This window comes from Moschus berezovskii, chromosome 14, assembly GCF_049115385.1.
Source record: "Moschus berezovskii isolate FMDL1 chromosome 14, NW_MosBer_1.0, whole genome shotgun sequence".
NCBI classification, from domain to species: Eukaryota; Metazoa; Chordata; class Mammalia; order Artiodactyla; family Moschidae; genus Moschus; species Moschus berezovskii.
This window is the reverse complement of record NC_142473.1, coordinates 11,198,621-11,225,294: the sequence shown is the minus strand read 5'-3', so window position 1 is coordinate 11,225,294 and position 26,674 is coordinate 11,198,621.

Sequence of the window (26,674 nt, the reverse complement as noted above, 5' to 3'; positions counted from 1 at the left end):
GTACACTATAAATTTGGCTAACAGAGAATCTGTCTGGGCTGAGGCCAGCAGAACTGTTTTACTTCTGCCTTGTTTGTATCATTAACAACACAGCTAATGTCAACATGGCTTTATTTGCTCTTGTTATAAAAACCCTAACCAGAATCCATGGCGATGCCTTGTAAATCATCTACACTTTCTTCTGTGCCATTAAGGAAGTGTTGACATTTTTAAAAGGAAATTTTTCAGACTACAGTAATTTTAACATTGAGCACACAAATCATATTTAAGTTGACTTTATATCTATTTTTAAAAAATGTGTTTGCTCCAGAACACCATTATTTTTCAACAAGCATAACTGAATGAAATGAGAAATTTGCCTTGACTTAATCTCATAAACTTCAGTGTCTTGACATTTTGCCATTGAAGTATATATTATCATTTATAGAGCATGTTTTGTGCTTTTGTTCCCATTTCGTTTGTTAGTAATCTGGAAAACCTAGCATTTCTTGATGCAATAAATGACTGAGTCAATAATGTAATCATAGTTTTCTGATGATTCTGCAACCCTTTGCGCTAAAGTGACATCATTCCAGCTGCTCTTACTAAGTCTTTTATACTCCCAGTACTTTCAGATCTAAGGTTTATCATTTGTTCCTCTCTCCAAAGTGTGCCGCCTTCTAGGGCTGAGGTCGCTGAAACTGTTCATGTTAATTGCAACATGCTAGGATTTTCCTATTCATTTCTGAAGTGTGACATTTCCCAAATAACCTCACAGCAATCCTTCTATAAAAGGAAAGCACTCTTCTGGAAAAAGTTACCTTTTTTTTTCTTTTTCCAGCTGATATTTCCTGTGTGGAATGAGTCACTGAACCTGTCTCTGTTGTACTGTAGGTTCATGTAATTGCCCGATCACAGCCTTGATGTCCCTGCCTGCACTCCTTCTAATTGTGCTCTATCCTCCATAAAATTGCCATGATAATTTTTTTTAACATTATGTTTAGGTCATTCTCCCTGGTGGGTTAGATAGTAAAGAATCTGCCTGCAATGCAGGAGACTGGAGTTTGACCCCTGGGTTCAGAAGATCCCCTGGAGGAGGGCATGGCAACCCACTCCAGTATTCTTGCCTGGAGAATCCCATGCACAGAGGCACCTGGCGAGCTATAGTCCATGGAGTCACAAAGAGTTGGACACAACTGAGTGACTAACACTTTCATTTTCATTCTTTTGATAACCCCACTTTATGAGAAATACTTCCTTTTATTTAAACCAAATATGAATTTCTCAGTCTACATTTCAGAGCCCTCCACTGACAGGCCACCTCAGGATCATTCTGTTTTATTGTTTGTTGCTGTCCATGTGCTCTTGTTTCCTAGCAAATCCATTTTAATTTAAATTTCTGAACTTGTTCCCACTTTCCATACTCAGTCATGTTCAGTGCATTCCACCTTAATCATTTCTTTGTTTTGTGCTCCCTCCATGTTCAGAAGCAGCTAAAGGGAGTTTAATTTCTGAAAATATTTGTGAAGCTCTAAATTTGGCAGGGCAGATCACAATTTGAATTTACTAGAGGGAGCTCAATATTTAAGATGACTTTCCGAGAAATTATTCTATTTAAGAAACTAAGAGTCGTTTTAAAAATAAAAAATTATTTTTTTCCTGTTAATTAGTTGCTGATTTTTCCTACAAATAAAGACCTACTGTACAGCACAGAGAACTCTGCTCAATAAGTGACAACCTAGTTGGGAAAACTTGAGATTGGATATATGTATGTGTATAACTGAATCATTTTGTTGGGCAGCTGAAATGAACACAATATTGATAATAAGTTATACTTCAATATAAAATAAAAAGTAAAACAAAGACAGAAAAAGAGAATAGAATAATAAAATGTTAGCTTTAGAAGATTATTTAGTCTTATATCTTGCTTTCCTCCCTGCTCCTCCTGTGTTTTCTTTTACAGTTAATGACACTATCATCTATCCATGCTAAGTCAGGAACTTAGAAGTCATCCAGATCTACTCTCTGGCTCAAATCAACACTTGGATCTCTTTCAGTAGACTATAACCCCCCTGAGGGCATTAGAGGTACCCATTTTTCATCCTGTCTCCCCTACCTAAACACAGTACCTGGAATATAGGATATAGTCAATAAACACTTCAATTAATGAATGATGATCCATATCTCTTCCCTATATGTAAACCAATATCAAGTCCTGTTGATTTTATCCTCTAGATAGTTATGCAATCTGTTTTCTCTCCTCACCCCGTTCTATTCAGGCTCTTATCATCTTTTACCTAGACTCTTGAGATAATCTCTGTATCCAATTTTGTTCCTCACTCCCACCATCGCCATTTTTCAAAATGATTCATCTTCAATTAAAATATGTCAATGCTACTACTTGATAAATCCCTTCAATGGCTTTATATCACCCACAGGGTGGTCTTTCAGCCCATCAGCACTGGAACCTTCTGAGTTTAATCTGTGTTTGGTTCCCTCCTAACTTTTCAGCTTCTGTTCATGTCATTCTCACTCTTTCCAAATAATACTGATTTAATTCCATGTTACAGCCTGAGTTATATTTATACAGGAGATCAGCTTTTAGCCTAACCTAAAGAAAGGGCCAAAATATTCCTGGAGAGGAAGACACATTGAAAGGTCTTGAAAGATTAGTAACAGTCAGTGGGAAAGAAGGAAAGCCTTAGAGAAAAAGTGTTCCTTTTACATTCTTGGTTACGATTTTTCAAATCCAGCAAATTTATTGCCTGAAGTATAAGCCAAATGCTTCATGAAGTCTCATTTAGTTAGGTCATTGTAGCTGGCTGAACGAGCTTTCAGTCATTCACTCATCCAATAATTATTCGTGTTGTTCCTTTTTTATGTGTTGCAAGCACTGTGTTACACATGAGAAGCATAGTTGTGAGAAAATAAGGCACATAGCTTGATCTCATGGAACAGAGACACAGTTATGACTCTGATGCCCTTCACAGCCTAAAACCTTAAAAGCTTGATTGGACTGAGAGATAAAACCAGAAATTCCAAATATAATTCTTTAGCCTCTTATCTATGTGAATGTTGTGCTAATTCAATAAGGAATGGATAACGAGTCACCTCCTCACTAAATGTGGTAAGAATACCAGATAATTTTAACCTTTTGCCGATGATACTATCATATAGATGAAGCACAAGAGATCAGATTAGGAGTTATTGTAGTAATGGCTAATGGACAGTTTTGGTTTCAAGCTTGGAAGCAGTCTAAGAAAAGTCATAATAGCTTTTAAATAAATGTCAGTATCATCGCAGGAGTTCTTTAGATGGAATTGATGTTTACTATACCTTTAAGGAATAAAACAGCCCTCTAAGAGGCTTAACACATCCTTAACAACTTCTCTTACCATCTTAGAAGCTCTGCAGGATACATGTGTTCAAGGTGATGTGGTTTCAATGCCAAAAGTTTCTTTAAGGTAGATTGAGACACAAAAACTAGTCTTGAAATTTTCTGGTTTTGATTTCTCAAGGAGATAAAGTTTAAAGCTTTCCTGTGTAGCTAAACTCATTCAGCGTACACTTCATATTGACTAGGTGTTTTATGAATAGCAAGAAAACATGTAAACAATATATTTGCTGCCATTCTGGAAGTATTTTATTTCAGATCTGATATGATAAGTTTACCATATTTTTTCAAATCCATATTTGCAGTATCTAAAAAGAATTTTTAGACACAGAACTTTTTAAACTAAAAAATTAAACTAAAGTTTTTTTTTTAGTTTTAAGTTTTTTTTTAAGTTTTTTAAAACTTAAAACTTTAAGTTTTAAGCTTAAACTAAAAAGAACTAAAAAAGAATTTTTAGACACAGAAATTTTAGATACAGAACTGGCCATGGAACAGACTGGTTCCAAATAGGAAAAGGAGCACGTCAAGGCTGTATATTGTCACCTTGCTTATTTAACTTATATGCAGAGTACATTATGAGGAACGCTGGGCTGGAAGAAGCACAGGCTGGAATCAAGATTTCTGGGAGAAATATCAATAACCTCAGATATGCAGATGACACTACCCTTATGGCAGAAAGTGAAGAGGAACTCAAAAACCTTTTGATGAAAGTGAAAGAGGAGAGTGAAAAGGTTGGCTTGAAGCTCAACATTCAGAAAACAAAGATCATGGCATCTGGTCCCATCACTTCATGGGAAATAGATGGGGAAACAGTGGAAACAGTGTCAGACTTTATATTTTTGGGCTCCAAAATCACTTCAGATGCTGATTGCAGCCATGAAATTAAAAGATGCTTACTCCTTGGAAGGAAAGTTATGACCAACCTTGATAGTATATTAAAAAGCAGAGACATTACTTTGCCAACAAAGGTCCGTCTAGTCAAGGCTATGGTTTTTCCCGTGGTCATGTATGGATGTGAGAGTTGGACTGTGAAGAAAGCTTATCGCCGAAGAATTGATGCTTTTGAACTGTGGTGTTGAAGACTCTTGAGAGTCCCTTGGACTGCAAGGAGATCCAACCAGTCCATTCTAAGGGAGATCAATCCTGGGTGTTCATTGGAAGGACTGATGCTAAAGATGAAACTCCAATACTTTGGCCACCTCATGCGACGAGTTGACTCCCTGGAAAAGACTCTGATGCTGGGAAAGGTTGGGGGCAGGAGGAGAAGGGGATGACAGAGAATGAGATGGCTGGATGGCATCACCGACTCTGTGGACATGAGTTTGAGTGAACTCCGGGAGTTGGTGATGGACAGGGAGGCCTGGTGTGCTGTGATTCATGGGGTTGCAGAGAGTCGGACATGACTGAGTGACTGAGCTGAACTGAAAAAGAATTTTTAATAAAATCTTTCTATGTTTCAATTCCAAATCAGTACTTCCTGAATTATAATTTTATTTCAATATTTTTATGCTTTTAATTTATTCATGTAGGAAATATGCCAAATCTTTTAATATCTTGTGTCCATTTTCTTCATGGTGAAATTATGTATACATAACCATATTAGGTCTGTCTAGTCAAGGCTATCGGAGAAGGCAATGGCAAGCCACTCCAGTACTCTTTCCTAGAAAATCCCATGGATGGAGGAGCCTGGTAGGCTGCAGTCCCTGGGGTCGCTAAGGGTTGGACACGACTGAGCGACTTCACTTTCACTTTTCACTTTCACACATTGGAGAAGGAAATGGCAGCCCACTCCAGTGTTCTTGCCTGGAGAATCCCAGGGACGGGGGACCCTGGTGGGCTTCTGTCTATGGGGTCACACAGAGTTGGACACGACTGAAGTGACACAGCAGCAGCAGCAGCAGCAGTCAAGGCTATGGTTTTTCCAGTGGTCATGTATGGATGTGAGAGTTGGACTGTGAAGAAAGCTGATCGCTGAAGAATTGATGCTTTTGAACTGTGGTGCTGGAGAAGACTCTTGAGAGTCCCTTGGACTTCAAGGAGATCCAACCAGTGCATTATTCTAAAGGAAATCAGTTCTGGGTGTTCATTGGAAGGACTGATGCTGAAGCTGAAACTCCAATACTTTGGCCACCTCATGCGACGAGTTGACTCACTGGAAAAGACTCTGATGCTGGGAGGGATTGGGGGCAGGAGGAGAAGGGGACGACAAAGGATGAGATGGCCGGATGGCATCACCGACTCAATGGACATGAGTTTGAGTGAACTCTGGGAGTTGGTGATGGACAGGGAGGCCTGGCGTGCTGATTCATGGGGTCGCAAAGAGTCGGACATGACTGAGCAACTGAACTGAACTGAACCATATTACTTCATAAATAAAATTTTAAAATATGAGTGACCTATATTTTATTAGAGAGAAACCAAAAGTAAGTAAACATGAGAGAGAAAGATGAAATGGAACCTATACATGTTCTCAGATAGGGATTGGAAGCCAAATGGAGACAGAGACAAAGTTATGAGTCAAGTGTGTAACCATGGTTACTAAGGTTACCAAATATTACCTTAACCAAGAGAAAGATATCAAAAATTCAGTTACAACTCAGAGTAAATAGTATAAAAGAAATCAGTAAAAAAAAAAAAAATTGCACCTGATTAGAAAGTAATAGGATTATGCCTTGGAAAATGAGAGAAAGCTAAAATTACAGGAAAATCAGCATTCTGTCATTAGCACCACCCTTATTATAACCCTTTTGAGGATGTAGTTTATTGGCATAGGTACATTGTAATGCCTAGATTTGATAAAGGTGTTCAGTTTGCTTGCTTTACAGGTCAAAAGCACTCATCAGGGCTAGGTACCTGACACTATTAACTAACAAAACTCTTATTATTTTCTTTGAATTCAATTCATTGAAGTAGTTTTCTTTTCATTCTTTTATAATTAGTTAGGATGAAGTAAAATCTACTTGACCCAGACAAGTTTCAACATACTTACACAGAAATAGAAAAAACAGTATAGATGAGTTTTTAAAATTCAGTTTGTTGGAAAAGCTCATGATATGTGTAGTTGGATTTAGCTGAGTGTTATCCAGTCCAATGAAATCCAGTAAGGGTTATAAGGTATTCACTGATATCAGTGAGCTATTATGTTTATAGATGATTTTAATGTCTTAGAGCATGGATCTGTTTCATATGTTCACGCTGGAGCTCTAGAAAAAATAACATGAGGAAGATTAAATAAAACCAGGAGAGTGGTTTGAAAAGAATCTCTTATAAACTGTGTACATAACCATTTCACATACTAGCAAGGTAATGCTCAAAATCCTTCAAACTAGGCTTCAACAATCACGAACCTCCATCCATAGTTCTTCAGGCGTTTTGCCTATCAGATCTACTACCTTGTATCAATTTGCCACTGCCACTGTATAATCATAAGGGATTATGGTCTAGTGGTTTTCCCTACTTTCTTCCATTTAAGTCTGAATTTGGCAATAAGGAGTTCATGATCTGAGTCACAGTCAGCTCCTGATCTTTTTTTGTTGACTGTATAGAGCTTCTCCATCTTTGGCTGCAAAGAATATGATCAATCTGATTTCAGTGTTGACCATCTGGTGATGTCCATGTGTAGAGTCTTCTCTTGTGTTGTGGAAGAGGGTGTTTGCTATGACTGTGTTCTCTTGGCAAAACTCTACTAACCTTTGCCCTGCTTCATTTTGTACTCCAAGGCCAAAGTTACCTGTTACTCCAGGTATCTCTTGACTATCTCCTTTTGCATTCCAGTCCCTTATGATGAAAAGAACATCTTTGTGTGTGTGTGTGTTAGTTCTAGAAAAACTTGTAGGTCATAGAGAACTGTTCAACTTCAGTTTTTTTGGCATTAGTGCTTGGAGCATAGACTTGGATTAGTGTGATACTGAATGGTTTGCTTTGGAAACAAATAGATCATTCTGTCCTATTGACTATGCCAAAGCCTTTGACTCTGTGGATCACAACAAACTGTGGAAAATTCTTAAAGAGATGGGAATACCAGACTACCTTACCTGCCTCCTAAGAAATCTGTATGCAGGTCAAAAAGCAACAGAACCGGACAATTTGGAACAACAGACTGGTTCCAAATAGGAAAAGGAGTACGTCAAGGCTGCATATTGTCACCCTGCTTACTTAACTTATATGCAGAGTACCTCATGAGAAATGTAGGGCTGGATGAAGAACAAGCTGCAAGCAAGATTGCCAGGAGAAATCTCGGCTATGCAGATGACACCATCCTTATGGAGGAAAGTGAAGAGGAACTAAAGACCCTCTTGATGAAAGTGAAAAAGCTGGCTTAATACTCAACATTCAAAAAAGAAAGATCGTGATATCCGATCCAATCACTTTATGGCAAATAGATAGAAAAGCAATGGAAACAGTGACAAACTTTCTTTTCTTGGATTCCAAAATCACTGCAGATGGTGACTGCAACCATAAGATTAAAAGACGCTTGCTCCTTGAAAGAAAAGCTACGACAAGCCTAGATAGTGTACTGAAAAGCAGAAATGTCACCCAACAAAGGTCCATCTAGTTGAAGTTGTGGTTTTTCCAGTAGTTATGTATGGATGTGAGAGTTGGACCATAAAGAAAGCTGAGTGCCGAAGAATTGATGCTTTTGAACTGTGGTGTTGAAAAAGTCTCTTGAGAGTCCCTTGGACTTCAAGAAGATCAAACCAGTCTTTCCTAAAGGAAATTAGTCATAAATATTCATTGGAAGGACTGATGCTGAAGCTGAAGCTCCAATACTTTGACCACCTGATGTGAAGAACTGGAAAAGACCTTGATGCCGGGAACAATTGAAGGCAAAAGGAGAAGGGGGTGGCAGAGGATGAGATGGTTAGATAGCATCACTAACTCAATGGAAATGAGTTTGAGCAAACTCCAGGCAATAGTGAAGGACAGGGAAGACTGGTGTGCTTCCTGTGTGTCCGTGGGGTTGCATAGAGTCAGACAAAACTTAATGACTGAAGAACAACAACAAATGTGGTAAGTGAATCAAATATACCACCCAGATGGTTTTTCCCGTGGTCATATATGGATGTGAGAGTTGGACTGTGAAGAAAGCTGATCGCCAAAGAATTGATGCTTTTGAACTGTGGTGCTGGAGAAGACTCTTGAGAGTCCCTTGGACTGCATGGATATCCAACCAGTCCATTCTAGAGGAGATCAATCCTGGGTGTTCATTGGAAAGACTGATGCTAAAGCTGAAACTCCAATACTTTGGCCACCTCATGCGACGAGTTGACTCGCTGGAAAAGAGTCTGATGCTGGGAGGGATTGGGGGCGGGAGGAGAAGGGGACGACCGAGAATGAGATGGCTGGATGGCATCACCGACTCGATGGACATGAGTCTGAGTGAACTCCGGGAGTTGGTGTTGGACAGAGAGGCCTGGCGTGCTGTGATTCATGGGGTTGCAAAGAGTCGGACACGACTGAGTGACTGAACTGAATTGAACTGAACTGAAGGCTTTTTATAAATGAAAAGAAGCAAGTCAGTGACACAGGCTTAGAAAAGCAAAAATTTAAATCTAAAAATAATAGCCATGGTAGCTTGAGTTTCTTATACACAGATTAAGAGACCCTCAACTCTGCAAAGTTGAGCTAGCACAGAGTCTAAAATCTTAATGTAGATAAGAAAAAATAGAGGAAGGAAATTTAAGATAGGAAAAAATAGAGGAAGATTTTCACAAACTCACACAAAGGTTTAGGCAAGAGTGGAAGATCAATCTTATTACAGTATAGGAAAGTGAACATTAAGATATATGAGTCAGAGAGAGAAAGTAATGCATGCTGTTTCCGTGTAAATAGAGAAAAAAAAATAGATTCAAGTGAACTCTAGACTATTGGATACCTAACAAGTGGAGATAAAGGAATCAAAAAACACAAAGGTATTAAACTTTGTGACTGGAAGAATGATTACAGAAGAGGGGTTAGTGGAGCCAGAGATTAATTTAGTTCAGCAAAGTGACTTAAGAATAGGTTTATGAGAGCCTTACATTTCATATCAAAGTTTGTGTATTTTAATTTGCAAGCAATGAGGGGTGAATGAAGGATGGTAGACACGAGAATATGTGCAGGGCACTGTTTTGAAAATTTCACCATGCATTCTTATGCATCACAGCTTAGAGAAAAGAAGTGCCAACAAGTAGAAAGGCTAAGTGTGTGTGTGTGTGTGTGTGTGTGTGTGTGTGTGGTGGCTTAGTCACTAAGTCATGACTGACTCTTGCAAGCTCATGGACTGTAGCCCACAAGGCTCCACTGTCCATGGGATTTATCAAGCAGGAATACTGGAATCAGTTGTCATTTCCTTCTCCAGGGGATCTTCCTGACCCAGGGATCAAACCTGCATCTCCTCCATTGCAGGTGGATTCTTTACCAGTGCATGCGTATATGCTCAGTTGCTTCAATTGTGTCCAACTCTTTGTGACCCTGTGGACAGTAGCCTAACAGACTCCTATGTCCATGGGGATTCTTCAGGCAAGAATACTGGAGTGGATTGCCATATCCTCCTCCAGGAGATCTTCCTGACCCAGGAATCAAACCCACATCTCTTATGTCTTCTGCACTGGCAGGTGGGTTCTTTACCACTAGCGCCACCCAGAAAGCCCTCTTTATCAATATGTACTATAAAACTATATGCACACATGTGCTGTAATACTATAAGTAGTGTATATAAACACTTCTAAACGATTAATCACTAATTTCCTTCTCCATTCTTTCATTTTTACTGTATCTTCTTCTGGAAAGAATTGAAAATGGTTATACTTTGTCATCTAGTTCCCATATTATTCTGTTCTCCCCAGTTGTATGGCTTGTGTAACATTTTATCACAACTAAACAAGTTGGAAAGATAAACTTATATTGTCTTTGAAAATAATATGTTATTTGTGTTGATTTGTTTGACCATTTTCACTATATTCTTTTATTTGAGCTATGATTTTGAAAGACCCTTCATTATATACTTCAGTTTAGAAATTGATTAAGATTTTTGGACTGTGAGAAGAAACTTGAACAGAAATAACATCTAATTTTTAAAATAATATTTGAAATTTTCCCATAAAACTTAATGTTTATAACTACAGATCAGTAGTCACTGAAGAATTTGCTAGGGAAGTGGCAATGAAAATGAAGAGGGAATGATCCTTTGGAGAGGTAGCTTTAACTATGCTTGTGGACTAAGTAGACTTTAGAAATACAGGAAAAGTAATGGTTACTTTTTAACCTGAAGGATTAGGAGAATGGTTTTAACCTTGTAAAGAAAGGAGGATCAAAAAAAGACAAAATTTCAAAGATTTATTTTATATTTGAATAAATGGAATTTGGTTTGGCAGAGAATTATTTATACAGAGGCTAGCAAATTTTCTGAGGGCAAAGAGAGTTAAAAGAAGACATGTTGAAAGAAATGCTCTTGACCATTTCAAAATTGGTAGCAGAATTATTTCCTTGTTGTTTGAATTGGCACAACAGTCATTCTGATAATGGTAGGATTTGTGCAACAGTTTTTCATGTGAAAGCTGACGCTCAGATAAGCAGTTGCATGCACCATGCATCATAGCAGTTTTACTAACACATATCTGTCCAGAAAAACCAGGATTTAGAAACAATAATGAAATTGTTCCATGTGCGTGATATGCTTCCATGGCTGTTTTGTGCTTTTTTTTTAATAAACGAGGTCAATGTAGGTGCAATTAGATAAACTCACTCCAACATACTTATCTCATTGTAACACAAAATACAGATTCAGGAATATCAGTTACTCTTACTTATTAAACATCAAATCTAGTTGTGTAATTTTTGTAGTTATGCTTCAAAATAATGGAGGAAATAATAGCCAAAATTATTTCTTAATGTATACAAATACGCCAGACTATAAAAGAACCTAGATTTACTATGGCATTGTTTCCAAATTGCTTGATATATTTTTTGTACTTACTCATAACTTAAGTATTAGCATATATTCTCATTATATTCTGTGATTATCCTTTAAAACAGTTTAACTTTTAAAGCAAATTTTGCTGGTATTATTATGTACTTATTTAAATAATTTGAGATGTGAGAACTTTAATGTGAAAGTATATTCTTAAACAGAATTATGGCTTGGCTACTTTAAAGAGGAAAATTTGGAAATTTTCTCATGAGTTCTTTTTTTATATACGTGATTGAAATATGCTATAGAAATTTTTTTCCATTTTTACAAGTAAATTATCAAATAGCTACAGTTAAGTATAACTGAAAAAGTATCACGTTATCAATACATATAGGTTAGAAAGTTAAACTCAGTAGCAGAGATAAAGATCCACTTTGTTAATATTTGGGAAAGCTAGATAATATGTCATGAAGAATAACATCAATCCAAATTTTAGCACTACTGTATGATTTCACAGTGCTCTATCTTGTACTAGAGAAGTCTTCTTGTCTAACCTTGATATAATTGTACCCTGTGCATAAGCAGTAACCTCATCTGGGTCATGAATGTGAATCAATAGAGTAAAACATACCACATTTGACCTTGCCGTAATGGCAAAACTTTAGATATTTAATATTGTATTGCTTATGGAATGTACTAAATTCATTTGGAGATAACATAACCATCTTCATCTTTAAAAACATAAATGAATAATGAATGAAATCAAAACAAGCATTTGAATCATCTTTTAGATTTTAATGGCCTTAAGATTGAGTTAAATAGAGGTGATGTGAGTACCTTACACTGACATAAGGAGTAAATTTATGGTGCAGATTTAACTACATTCTGTTACAAATTGTGCCTGGGGAGTTTTATAGTTTTGTTTTCAAGGAGGTGAAATTACTAGGAATTGCATCAGGAATACCAAGCATCATGAGGTTGAGGAATCTCAAATTACTATTATGACTCTTCTCTGCTACCTAGCAATGATCAAGTATTCAAGTAAAAATCCTTTTAAGTAGGAAGTAAAAACTAAGAATTGTGGTTAATAGAACTTAACATGAACCAATAGTCTCTCAAAATGCTAATGCCCCCTTTGGTTTCATGGAAAATTTAAAAAGTAATAGGTTTACAAAAAAGGAGAGAACTAATAATTTTCTTGAGCTATAATGTGACCCGACCCACATGACTTTTGCTGTGATTAGTCCTTGGAGCTAGGTTCAGAACAGAACTGGTGAACATGAACAGCTCCATGGGAAGGCAAACAGCAAAGCAATGCATCAAAAATGACTTCAAATATTAACCAAGGAAGGAGAAAAGTGATGGGGTCAACTAAAAAGCCATCAGAAAGCAGATGTGCTGAACTCATGGTTGTCCCTGCTTTGAAGACAAGTGCAACCTTTTGCTTGTCACTGGAAAGGTTCAAGAGAAGTTGATTGAACTCATTTCAGGAAAATTGTGTATCAGATATTATATTAAGTAGGGGGATCATACATAAATTACATGTAATCCTAAAATTCTTTAATTATTTGGAGATTACATATGTGTGTATATTAAATTTTGCTTTTAAATGTAAATTCAACTAAAAGTCCAATTTCACCTAATTTAAATATAAAGACTTCTTTTAGTACATCTATTACATCTTAGAAACTTCACCTGGATTATTACTGATCTTCCCAATAATTTGTAAAATGTTATTCTGTTTTGCAAATTAGAGCCTCAGGGACAGTAAACAATGTCTCAGAGCTATTAACTGACAAACGTGAGACTTGAAGCCTTTCCATTTCACTACAAAGGCTGTTTTGTTTCCATTTCATCCCTTATCTCCCTTATAGTATGTATATAGAGTAAAAAGATACTTTGATTTTTTTCTTTCCAATTGTTTTGGCATTATAGAATCGTAATCCTCCTTAAGTCCAACATATCTGATTGTATGGTATATAGAAGAATTAATGATTACGGATTCAAATAACTTCAGAGTCTTCCTGTGACATGGAATTATCACATAAACATTGACCTAGCATTATCAAATACATTGGATGAGGATTCCCAAACTTTCCTGAGTTGAGGAGTTTTGACTGTGACTTGGTATGTGACTTAATAACCATACTGAAGCAATTTTTCTGGTGATCCATTTTCATGATCAGACTCCAGCTTCATATTGATTTCCATAGCTCCACCAGGGAAGCCCAAGGATACTGGAACGGGTAGCCTATCCCTTCTCTCGCGGATCCTCCCAACCGAGGAGTATTCATCTCCGAAACCATTGTTAACTTAAAATACAAGCGTCTACTTCTGACAAACATACCTTACTTAATCATTAAGATAAAGGCCATTCAGTGTCAGGGAGCTCCCACTCAATGTGAAAAATCACATTACAGTTTTTCCCAGTTTACTCTCCTTTGAAATGAATGAAAGTCGCTCAGTCGTGTCCGACTCTTTACGACTCCATGGACTATACAGTCCATGGAATTCTCCAGGCCAGAATACTGGAGTGGGTAGCTTTTCCCTTCTCCAGGGGATCTTCCCAACCCAGGGATTGAACCCAGGTCTCCCGCATTGCAGGCAGATTCTTTACCAGCTAAGCCACACTTTGAAAGAATGGGAGTAAAAGTGGAAACCACTGCTTTGCTTTTCTCACAGCGGTATCATGACAGCAGGGGTTGGAAGAGAAGTATTAGAAAGTCATGGTCCTAAAATGGGATTGCATTTGTCCCAGTCATAAACTCACCCAGAATGTGTATTCACAACTAATTATAACTTTTGGCTTCCTGGACTAGTGCATTCTTGTGAAATCAGAAGGAAGCTCTTTCCTGGTGTGTGAAATGTAACAATTGCTTGCCAAAGTTGTATCAGACCAGGAGCTCAGATGTAAGTTGTATATTTACTTCCGTGTTTTGAAAATTCTTTATAAAGTGTAAAATTAATCTTAATAATCAAATTTAATGTAAACCTAAGGCGTATTCAGTTGTAGAACTATAAATATCATATTTATTCCCTTCAGTCAATATACCAAATTTGAAATAATAAACAAATATTATGTAACAAATCAGTAATTTTTAATAGATTTCTCTAAAGGTAATATGAGCCTGCTGAATATTTTCTCATGCCTGATGATAAATATATATGAGTTGTATCCCTCTGACACTTTATCTCTCTATTATGTATCTATGTGCCTATCTGTTTATCAATACCTATCTACTTACGTATCTATGGAGATGATCTACAGCTATCAATCTAGATAGGTAGATAGATGGTAGACATACAAGATGTATATATGTATATATTATATAAACACATGTATATACATAAAGCATTTTGAGAAATAGAAATATATATATATTACCCTTATGATGAGAGCTCTTGGGATTTACTCTCTTTTTTAAATTTATTTTTAATTGGAAGATAATTGCTTTACAATATTATGTTGATTTATGCCATATGTCAAAATGAATCATGAAATAGCTTAGACTGTAAACATAAATTTTGCATTGGCCAACATTACAGACTGAAAGAATTTTTAAGAATGAACAAAAAGTACAATCAAATAAAAAACTTATTCTACCTTGCTTTTCAGAAAAGCATGTTTTATATATTCTATCACTGTAAATTTATTTCCCTAATTGAGTGTCTTCTTGACCCCAACACTGATCCTCTTAGGAGATAGGATGCTATTGTGTGTGTGTGTGTGTGTGTGTGAGTATATATGTGTATGATTTGAGCAGTTAACTATTGCTTTAAATTTATCCTGAACTTCATATTTTGATTGGATGTTAGTGAATGTGATGAAATACATCCTTAGAAGCCAGCTCAGTTCAGTTCAGTCATTCAGTCGTATCTGACTCTTTGCGACCCCATGAACCGCAGCACACCAGGCCTCCCTGTCCATCACCAACTCCCAGAGTTAGTTTCAAATCTTGGTTCTTACAAACTATGCAAATGGGGTAGTCAGTTAGTCTCCACAAGACACAGTGTATTGCCTCAACAAAGTAGGATAGGTTTAATACCTGCTTGAAAGGTTATTGTATGGTCTAGAAATAGTGTATGTAAATTGCTTTGTTCAGTGCCTGAATGTTTTTGTAATTTCATATGAAGTCAGAGCAAGCAATTTAAAAAATCATATTGTATAAATATACAACAGCAAGCAGATCTTTTCCCTGAATTCATTAATCAATTCTTTTGAGATTACTAGATAAACATATAGTAAAAATGTTTAAAGCTTACTTCAAAATGTGTTTTTTCAGAAAACTATTCAACCCATAATCTCCTGTATGTTATTAAAATCCATTGCTTATGTGATTATACTGTAATTTATTAAAAAGATGTTAACAAATATTTTATCCAGTAGCTATGTGTTGAGGTCCTTTAATGGACCAGAACCTGGAGGTCTGGAGTCGACTGATAAGAAAGTAAAGGAGAGAGAAAGAGGCTGATATTCCTTGATTTACGCAGAAAGCCAATAAAGCCTGTGGCACAGGGCTTGCTCTGTTCACAAAGGCCTCAGACTCCCTCTCGATGGGGTGAAGGCACAGAGTGCCTTCTCAAGAGGGTCTTAGAAGCCCTGGCAGGAAAGTGAACTCAGAGAGCCTCTATGCTCCAATAATTAGCCTGAAAGAGAGAGAGAGAGCAAGATACAGGGACCAAAGCTCTGATGGAGCAAAGGTGTGGGCATATATACTATAGTTATTCTCAGCAAAGATAAAGATTAAAATTCCAGACTTACAAAACATAGGTGTTTCATATTAAAGAGAGAGAGTTGTAAATAATCACTTTTACCATATGGTTCATAAAAAGGAAGAGGGTACTTATCACCATGTAGAAAAATTAACGAAGGAAATGCCTGGATTCCTCAGCCTCGGGAGAGGCTTACCTCTCCTCTTAATTCCTGAATACTCAGGAATTAATAAGGAACAGAGAATTCCTGACATATCCAAAACAGCACACAGGAAGCCTCCTGTTAGATGCTTCCTGACAGCTATACTGAAATCCTAGCTTATTATCATGTAATAAAATACTGTTATTGTATGAAAGTGAAAAGTGAGAGTATTAGTCACTCAGTCGTGTCCAACTCTTTGCAACCCCATGGACTGTAGTCTGCCAGGCTCCTCTGTCCATTGGATTTTCCAGCCAAGAATACTGGATTGGATTGCCATTCTCTTCTCCGGGGAATCTTCCCAACCCAGGGATCAAACCCAGATCTACTGCATTGCAGGTAGATTCTTTACCATCTGAGCCACCAGGGAAGCCTATTGTTGTTTTATACTGCTAGAAAAAGGCCTTGTATTTCCCACAAGTAACAAGTGATTTCTGAATAATCAAAGTTTAAAGTTATGCAAAAAATCCACTAAATATATAAAAACTATATAAGCCTGATAGAATCTGTAGTTTTTATATATTTAGTGGATTTTTTTGCATAACTTTAAACTTGATTATTTAAAAAAAAAAGCCTAACTCTAATTCCTTTTATACTTTATACAGAATATTTTGGTGATAAAAATTCTCCCTCCTTTACTCTGATGACTCTATTTTTATTGGTGTTGAGTAAAATTCATAATTCTTTTCTTTCTCCTGTATTTATCATTGTCGCCACTTATATCACTTCCTTGTGCATTGTCATGCTTATTTTTCATCTTGTTCTCTTTTGTTTTCATACCAGGACAGGATTTTTGTAAGATCTTTTGTGTTAAATTTGTTGACACTGCATTATTTTCCTTTAATAATTAAATTTTTAAAAGTATGTCACACAAATTTGCTGTCATTATTCAGACTGTTCTTCTAGACTGAATCACCAAAGATCAGATATTTCCATTTTCAAAATTTGCTTGTATCTCTATAATTAACCTGTGAGCTTTGATTTCTCACCTGGGCTACTTGCCCAACTCCACCCACACCAACCACTCAGACTAAATTAAGGCCCAATTTGATGTTCTTATTCATCGTGCTAATTCTCCCTTAAGATTCTCTCCCTCTTTCAACACAGTCCAAAGATCATTCTTTTAAATAATTTTAGGGTAAATCAGCCCTTCTTCAAAGGTGGCAATATAAAATTTGGTCTATATTTTGCATCCTGTACACTTTTATAATCCAGTGGTGATTATGTGCTTCTGAGAACCACCATGTCTTACTACTTCCTCTTCCCACCTCAATCAATTAATTGATTTCTTCTGCACGACATTTGATTACTGTCTCCATCTAAATCTAATCTACATGTGCTTCTAGATCATAGGTGGTTTTAAAACACATTGGCAAATGTTTTGACACTCTTCCCACAAAAGTTGCAAGCTAATTCCCCTCTCCTTGAATTTCGGCAGCCCTCATTTTCACTTCCGATGATTTGGGTTGGAGAATGACTTTTTGTTCTGACTCGTTTTTATATTGCTATTTTGCTTGTTTCTTTAATTACTGTGTTTTATTTATTTTTAAATTTGTATGGTGGTGGTGATTTAGTTGCTAGGTCATGTCCGACTCTTGTGACCCCATGTACTGTAGTGTGCCAGGCTCCTTTGTCTGTAGGATTCTCCAGGCAAGAATACTGGAGTGGGTTACCATTTCCTTCTCCATGTTAAAATTGTATAAAATTGAAAAACATGACAATTTAATTATTATAAAATATTGACTATATTCCGTTTGTTGCAAAATACATTCCTGTAGCCTGTATTACACCAGTAGTTTATACCTCCCTCTCCTCACTTTGTATTGCCCCACACCCTCTCCCCACTGGTAACCACTAGTTTGCTCTCTATATTACTCAGTCTTCTTCTTTTCTATTTTATTCACTCAGTTCAGCCACTCAGTAGTTTCTGATTCTTTGCGACCCCATGCACTGCAGCACGCCAGGCCTCCCTGCCCATCACCAACTCCCAGAGCTTGCTCAGGCTCATGTCCATCAAGTCGGTGATGCCATCCAACCATCTCATCCTCTGTGGTCCCCTTCTCCTGCTCCCTTCAATCTTTCACAGCATCAGGGTCTTTTCCAATGAGTCAGTTCTTCGCATGAAGTGGCCAAAGTGTTGGAGCTTCAGCATCAGGCCTTCCAATGCATATTCAGGACTGATTTCATTTAGGATTGACTGGCTGGATCTCCTTGCAGTCCAAGGAACTCTCAAGAATCTTTTCCAACACCACAGTTCAAAACCATCAATTCTTTGGTGCTCAACTTTCTTTATGGTTCAACTCTCACATCCTACATGACTACAGGAAAAACCATAGCTTTGACTAGACGGACCTTTGTCGGCAAAGTAATGTCTCTGCTTTTTAATATGCTGTTTAGGTTGGTCATAGCTTTTCTTCCAAGGAGCAAATGTCTTTTAATTTCATTGCTGCAGTCACCATCTGCAGTGATTTTGGAGCTCAAGAAAATAGTCTGTCACTGTTTCCATTATTTCCCCATCTATTTATGCCATGAAGTGATGGGACTGGATGCCATGATCTTCATTTTTTGAATGTTGAGTTTTAAGCCAACTTTTTGACTCTCTTCTTTCACTTTCATCAAGAGGTTCTTCAGTTCCTCTTGGCTTCCTACCATAAGGGTGGTGTCATCTGCATATCTGAGGTTATTGATATTTCTCCCGGCAATCTCGATTCCAGCTTGTGCTTCCTCCAGCCCAGCATTTCTCATGATGTACTCTGCATATAAGTTAAATAAGCAGGGTGAAAATATACAGCCTCGATGTACTCTTTCCCAATTTGGAACCAGTCCGTTGTTCCATGTCCGGTTCTAACTGTTGCTTCTTGACCTACATACAGATTTCTTAGGAGGCAGGTCAGCTGGTCTGGTATTCCATCTCTTGAAGAATTTTCCACAGTTTATTGTGATCCACACAATCAAAGGCTTAGAGTAATCAGTGAATCAGAAATAGATGTTTTCTTGGAATTCTCTTGCTTTTTCTATGACCCAGTGGGTGTTGGCAATTTGATCTCTGGTTCCTCTGCCTTTCCAAAATCCAGTTTGAGCATCTGGAAGTTCTCAGTTCATGTATTGTTGAAGCCTGGCTTGGAGAATTTTGAGCATTACTTTGCTAGTGTGTGAGATGAGTGCAATGGTGTGGTCATTTGAGCATTCTTTGGCATTGCCTTTCTTTGGGATTGGAATAAAAACTGTCCTTTTCCAGTCGAGTTTCCGAAATTTGCTGGCATATGGAGTGCAGCACTTTCACAGCATCATCTTTTAGGAATTGAAATAGCTCAGCTGGAATTCTATCATCTCCACTAGCTTTGTTCAGAGTGATGCTTCCTAAGGCCCACTTTTCTTCGCATTCCAGGGTGTTTGGCTCTCGGTGAGTGACCACCGAGATAACCACCATTGTGGTTATCTGGGTCATTGAGATCTTTTTTGTACAGTTCTTCTGTGTAGTCTTGCCACCTCTTCTTAATATCTTCTGCTTCTCATAGGTCCATGCCATTTCTGTCTTTTATTGTGCTCATCCTTGCATGAAATGTTCCCTTGGTATCTCTAATCTTCTTGAAGAGATCTCTAGTCTTTCCCATTTTATTGTTTTCCCTATTTCCTTTCATTGATCACTGAGGAAGGCTTTCTTATCTCTCCTTAGTATTCTTCGGAACTCTGCATTCAGATGGGTATGTGTTTCCTTTTCTCCTTTGCCTTTCACTTCTCTTGTTTTCTCCGCTATTTGTACAGCCTTCTCAGACAGCCTTTTTGCCTTTCTGCATTTCTTTTTCTTGGTGATGGTCTTTATCACTGCCTCCTGTTCTGTGTCACCAGCCCCAATCCATAGTTCTTCAGACACTCTGTCTATCAAACATAATCCGTTGAATATATTTGTCACTTCCACTGTATAATTGTAAGGGATTTGATTCAGGTTGTACCTGAATGGTCTAGTAGTTTTCCCTACTTTCTTCCATTTAAGTCTGAATTTTGCAATAAGGAGTTCGTGATGTGAACCACAGTCAGCTCCTGGGTTTTTTTTGTTGACTGTATAGAGCTTCTCCATCTTTGGCTGCGAAGAATATAATCAATCAGATTTTGGTGTTGACCATCTGGTGATGTCCATGTGTAGAGTCATGTGTTATTCTGTTGGAAGATGGTGCTAGCTATGACCAGTACGTTCTATTGGCACAACTCCATTAGCCTTTGCCCTGCTTCATTTTCTACTCCAAGGTCAAACTTTCCTGTTACTCCAGGTATCTCTTGATTTCCTACTTTTGCATTCTAGTCCCTTATGATGAAACGGACATCTTTTTTTCATGTTAGTTCTAGAAGGTCTTGTAGGTCTTCATAGAACCGTTCAACTTCAACTTCTTCAGCATTAGTGGTTGGGGTATAAGTTGGTTTACTATGATATTGAATGGTTTGCCTTGGAAATGAATAGAGATCATTCTGTTAATTTTGAGATTGCACCCAAGCAAGCAAGATGGCAGAGTTGAAGGACGTGCTCTCATCTTCTCCTGCAAGAACTCCAAAATTGCAATTTGCTGCTGAACAACCATTGACAAGAGAATGTTGGATCCAACCAAAAAAATATATATCCCACATCCAAGGGCAAGGGAGACGCCTCAGCAAGAGTATAGGAGGGGTGAAGTCATATTTAGAATCGAATACCATACCTGCCAGAGATGCTTGGAGGGCTCAAACTAAACCTTGTTCACACCAGACTCCAGAGACCACACAGAGATTGAGCCAGACCTGCTTTTGTGTGTTTGTGTGTCTCCTGTGGAGGCACAGGTCAGCAGTGGCCTGCCATGGGGGCAGGGGCTCTGACTACAGCTGACCGGGTCATGCAGCATGTGGCTAAGCCCCCTTAAGGAGGTTGCCATTAGCCCTACCATAGAGCCGCTGAGCAGATGACCCACAAACTGCAGAACAACTATACCAGTAATTTTATTCACCAGTTTGTTGTATTTATTAGATTCCACTTGTATGTGATCTCGTACATTATTTGTCTTTCTCTCTCTGACTTATTTAATTTAGCATGATGCCTTCCAAATCCATTCATGCTTTTGCTGTAAATGGCAAAAATTCATTTTTTAAAGTGGTCGAGTAGTATTATATTGTGTGTGTACGTGCTTGTGTACATCAAATCTTCTGTATTGATTCATCTGTTGATAGACACTTAGGTTGCTTCCATATCTTGGAAATTGTAAATAATGCTGCTATGAACATTTAGGTGCATGTATCTTTTTTAATTAGAATTTTTGTGCTTGGGGGATATGTATCCAGGAATGGAATTTCTGAGTTGTATGGTAGTTTAATTTTTAGTTTTCTGAGAAACCCCCATATCGATTTCCACAGTGGCTGCAAAAATTTGTATTCCCAAGAACAGTGTACAAGGGTTCCCATTTCTTCTCATCTTTGCCAACATTGTTTTTTTGTGTTCTTTTTGATAACGGGTGTGAGGTGATATCTCATTGTGATTTTTATTTGAATTTTCATGATGATTAGTGATGTTGACCATCCTTTTGTGTGCTTGCTAGCCATCTGCACTTCCTCTTTGGAAAAATTTCTACTGCCTAATTTTTAATCAGGTTTTTTTTCTATATATTGAGTTGTATGAGCCATTTTTATGTATTGTGTATTTATTCCTTATCATTTCTATCATTTGTAAATGTTTTCTCCTATTCATTATGTTGTCTTTTCATTTTGTCAGTGGTTTCTTTTGCTATGCAAAAGCTTTTAAGTTTAATTAGGTCTCATTTGTTTATTTTTGCTTTTATTTCCTTTACTTTAGGACAGGGATCCTAAAAAGTACTGCTGTGAATTATATCCAGGAGTGTTCTGCCTGTTTTTCTCTAGAGTGTTATAGTATCCAATATTACATTTAGGTCTCATCCATTTTGAGTTAGTTTTGCATATGATGTTAGAGAATATTCTGATTTCATTCTTTTACATGTAGTATCTAGTTTTCCCAGAGACTACTTATGAAGAGACTTTCTTTTCTCCATTGTGTATTCTTACCTCCTTTGCTATAGATTAATTGACCATCAGTGTGTGGGCTTATTTCTACCCTGTTCCATTGATCTATATGTCTGTTTTGGTGCCAGTGCCATACTGCTTTTATTACTGTAGCTTTGTATTATACTCTGAAGTCTGGGCGTGCTTTTCTTCCAGCTTCATTTTTCTTTCTCAAGATTGTTTTCAAATCAAAACTACAATTTGCATCACCTCACACCAAACAGAATGACCATCATGAAAAATTCTACAAATAAGAAATGCTGGAGAGGATATGGAGAAAAGGGAATCCTCCTATGCTGTTGGTGGGAATGTAAACAGATACATTCATTATGGAGAGTAGTATTGATATTCCTTAAAAAACTAGGAATAAACTTACCATTGATGCAACAATCCCACTGCTGAGCATATACCTTGAGAAAGTCACAATTCTAAAAGATGCATGTGTTTTTGTGTTCATTGCAACACTATTTACAATAGCCAGGACATGGAAGCAACTTAGAAGCCCACTGACAGATGAATGGATAAAGATGATATGATATGATATATATATATATATATATACACAATGGAATGTTACTCAGCCACAAAAAGAACAAATTTGAGTCAGTTTTAGTGAGGTGGATGAACTTAGATCCTGTTTTACAGAGTGAAGTAAGTCAGAAAAAAACAGATATCATATATTAACATATATATATGAAATCTAGAAAAACTGTATTGATAAAGCTATTTTCAAGGAAGGAATTGAGACAAAGATGTATAGAACAGTCTTTTGGACACAGTGGAGGAAAGAAAGTGGAATGAATGAAGTAGCATCAACATATATACATTATAATGTGTAAAATAGATAGCTAGCAAGAAGTTGCTATATAACACAGGGAGCCCAACCTGGTGTTCTGTGATTACCTAAATGGGCGGGGTGGAGGAGGGGAGGGAGGCTCAAGAGGAAAAAGATAAATGTATAATTATTGCTGATTCATGTTGATGTACAGCAGAAACCAACACAATATTATAAGGCAATTTTCCTCCAATTGAAAGATTTTTTTTAAGAAAAATATTATCTTGGCTATTGGGGTCTTTTGTGCTTCCATACAAATTAGAAAATTTTTGTTCTAGTTCTGTGAGAAGTGCCAGTGATAATTGATGGGCATTGCATTTAAACTGTAGATTGCTTTGGATAAGATAATCATTTTGACAGTATTCATTCTTCCAGTCCAAGAACATGGTGTATCTTTCCATCTGTTGTATGTTATCTTCCATTTCTTTCGTCAGCATCTTATAGTTTTCAGAGTACAGATCTTTTGCCTCCTTAACTAGGTTTATTCCTGGTTATCTTATTTTTTTGATCTGTTGATAAATGAGCTTGTTTCCTTAATTTCTCTTTCTGATACTTTGTTGTTAGTATGTAGAAATGCCCAAGATTTCTGTATATTAATTGTGTATCCTGCAACTTTACTGAGTTAATTTATTAGTTTGAATAGTTTTGGTAGCATCTTTAGGATTGCCTATGTATAATATCCTGTACTCTGCAAACAGTGAGTTTTTCTTCTTCCTTTCCAATTTGAAAGTGAAAGTTGTTTCCGACTCTTTGCAACTTCATGGACTATACAGTCCATGGAATTCTCCAGGCCAGAATACTAAAGTGGGTAGCCTTTCCCTTCTCCAGGGGATCTTCCGAACCCAGGGATCAAACCCATGTCTGCCGCATTTCTGGCAGATTCTTTACCTACTGAGCACAAGGAAAGCCCAAGAATACTGGAGTGGGTAGCCTATCCCTTCTGCAGCAGATCTCCCTGACCCAGGGATCAAACTGGGATCTCCTGCACTGCAGGAGGAATTTTTCCAACTGAGCTATCAGGGAAGCCCCCTTTCCAATTTAGATTTCTTTTATTTCTTTTTTTGTTTTTCTTTTACAGCTATGGTTGTGACTTCCAAAACTATGTTGAATAAAACTGATGAAAGTGGGTATCTTTGTCTTGTTCCTGATATTAAAATAAATGCTTTCAGCTTTTCATCATTGAGTATGATGACACATTAGACCAGGGACTTAACTGTTATATATATACATATATATATATATATAGAGAGAGAGAGAGAGAGCGCATTTCATCAGAAAATTGCAGAATACATATTCTTTTCAAGTGCATATGGAAAATTCCCCAGAATAGATCACATTCTAGGCTACAAAACAAAGCCCCACTAAATTTAAGAATATTGAAATCATCTCAAGCATCTTTTGCAGCCACAATTCTATGAGATTATAAATCAATTATAAGAAAAAAAAAACTGAAGAAACCCAGACATGTGGAGGCTAAACCTTATGCTACAAACAACCAATCACTGAACAAATCAAAGAGGAAATTTTAAAAATGCCTAGAGACAAATGAAAATGAAAACACGATGATCCAGAACATTTGAAAGTGAAAGCGTTAGTTGCTCAGTCATGTCCAACTCTTTGTGACCCCATGGACTGTACCCTGCTAGGTTCGTTGGTGCGTGGACTTATCCTGACAAGAATACTGAAGTGAGTAGCCATTCCCTTCTCCAGGGGATCCCAAACTTTTGGGACTTATTAAAAGCAGTTCTAAAAGGAAATTTTATAGTGATACAAGATTACCTCAAGAAATAAGAAAAATCTCAAATAAGTAACCTAACTTTACACCTAAAGGAAATAGAGAAAAAAACAAGCCAAAGTGAGCAGATGGAAAGAAATAATAATCAGAGTGAAAATAAAATAGAGGCTAAATAAATAATGAAAAAATCAAGGAAACTAAAAGCTGGTTCTTTGAAAACATAAACAACATTGATGAACTTTTAGATAGTCTCATAAAGAAAAAAGGAAGAGAGCCTGAATTAATAAAATAAGAATGACTTATAAGGCTAGGTTAAAAAAGACACAGTTCAGCTTCTGCCCATTTACCTCTCTTGCGACACATGACTTGGAAGCTCTTAATAGACAAATGAGAAATCTGGCTACCACAAAAATTTCTGGTTACATAGAACACACAGAGACCTCTCAGAGATGGAGATATCCAAGGAGCTCCAGATACTCTAGCTTCCAACAATTTGAATCTTTCCAATGTCAAGCACCAGACGTGTGAATGAATAAAAAACTTCAGATGATTCCATCCCATATCTTTCAAGCTCCCCCATACGATTGAGTAGGCAGAAATTAGGTGTCCTTACTAAGTCCTGCCAAAATTGCAGATTCATGAGCAAAGTGATATACCCTATAAATTCCAACTGCCTTATTACTATGAATCCAGTTTCTTACCTCAGCTCAGAAAGATCACTCTCTTTTGTTTGGTTTAACCTCCAAGTGCTATCATCTTAACGTGCATCCATGGAGAATGCCTAGGTAAATATGATATTCTATGTGCATCTCCTTTCTCACAAATTAAAGTCCTGCACTTTTTTATAGTTGTGTGTGGCAGAAAGGTAAGTTCAAAATCAGTTACTCCATATGACAAGAAGTAGGGTTTCTATTAAGATAAATTTATAATACATTTATTTACTTTGATTATAATAAAATTCAAGGACAAATCCCCTGTTGGGCAGGAAAATGATTGTATTTTGGAGTCTTTTTAATTATTATAGGAGATTACAGGTGACTTCTTGGTGATTTTAATCACATAAAACTTTTTTTCATCTTGTTTCACTCCTGAAAAGTAGCAATAAATAGCATGTGAAAATTAATTTTTCCCCCTTAAAATATGAAAAACTATATTTTGAGAGTTTACTAACATATGAATATCACCTTCACATTTTGTGAGCACTTTAGCAGTGTAAAATCCTTCCACATAAAATTTTAATATAAAAATTTTTTATCTCTGCAGCCAAAAGGTGACTAAACAAGGTAATTATAGGTAAACTGTCACTTTTCTACAAGATGTTTAGAAACATTATGTTGAAGTTTTTCCATTTTGCATACAACTCAATTAAAGTTATTACTTTGCTTTTTTTTGGGAATGATTCTCTGGATTTAATTGCTACTAAACTAATTTGCTTCTGTAAACTCTTTTTGCTGTTATAATTGTAACCTATTAGTTATATGCTAAACAACCAAGGTGACACATAGCTATTCCAAATTCTGTACATAATTACACCAGTTAGAAACTGAAGCTCAGGAAAAATGGACTGTTGAATGAAAATTTAGTAATTACTAAAAGCTGGGTAAAATCTAACCTTTTTATTCAAGTTATAAATCAAATTCCCAATTTCATAAGACCAAGTAAAGAGTTTTAAATGGTTTTTAGTTTAGAATGAGAATGCAAACATCTTTGGAATATTATCTATTTAGTAATTATTATCAGCACATGGAAGCATTTTGAAAAGTAATACTAAATGCCCTAAAAATGAAACAAAAATAAAAATATAACAACCAGAGAGATAACTGATCACATAAAAAATAATATTTTCAATTAAAATATAATTCTAGACAGTGAAAAGGATGAAATCTGGAAGA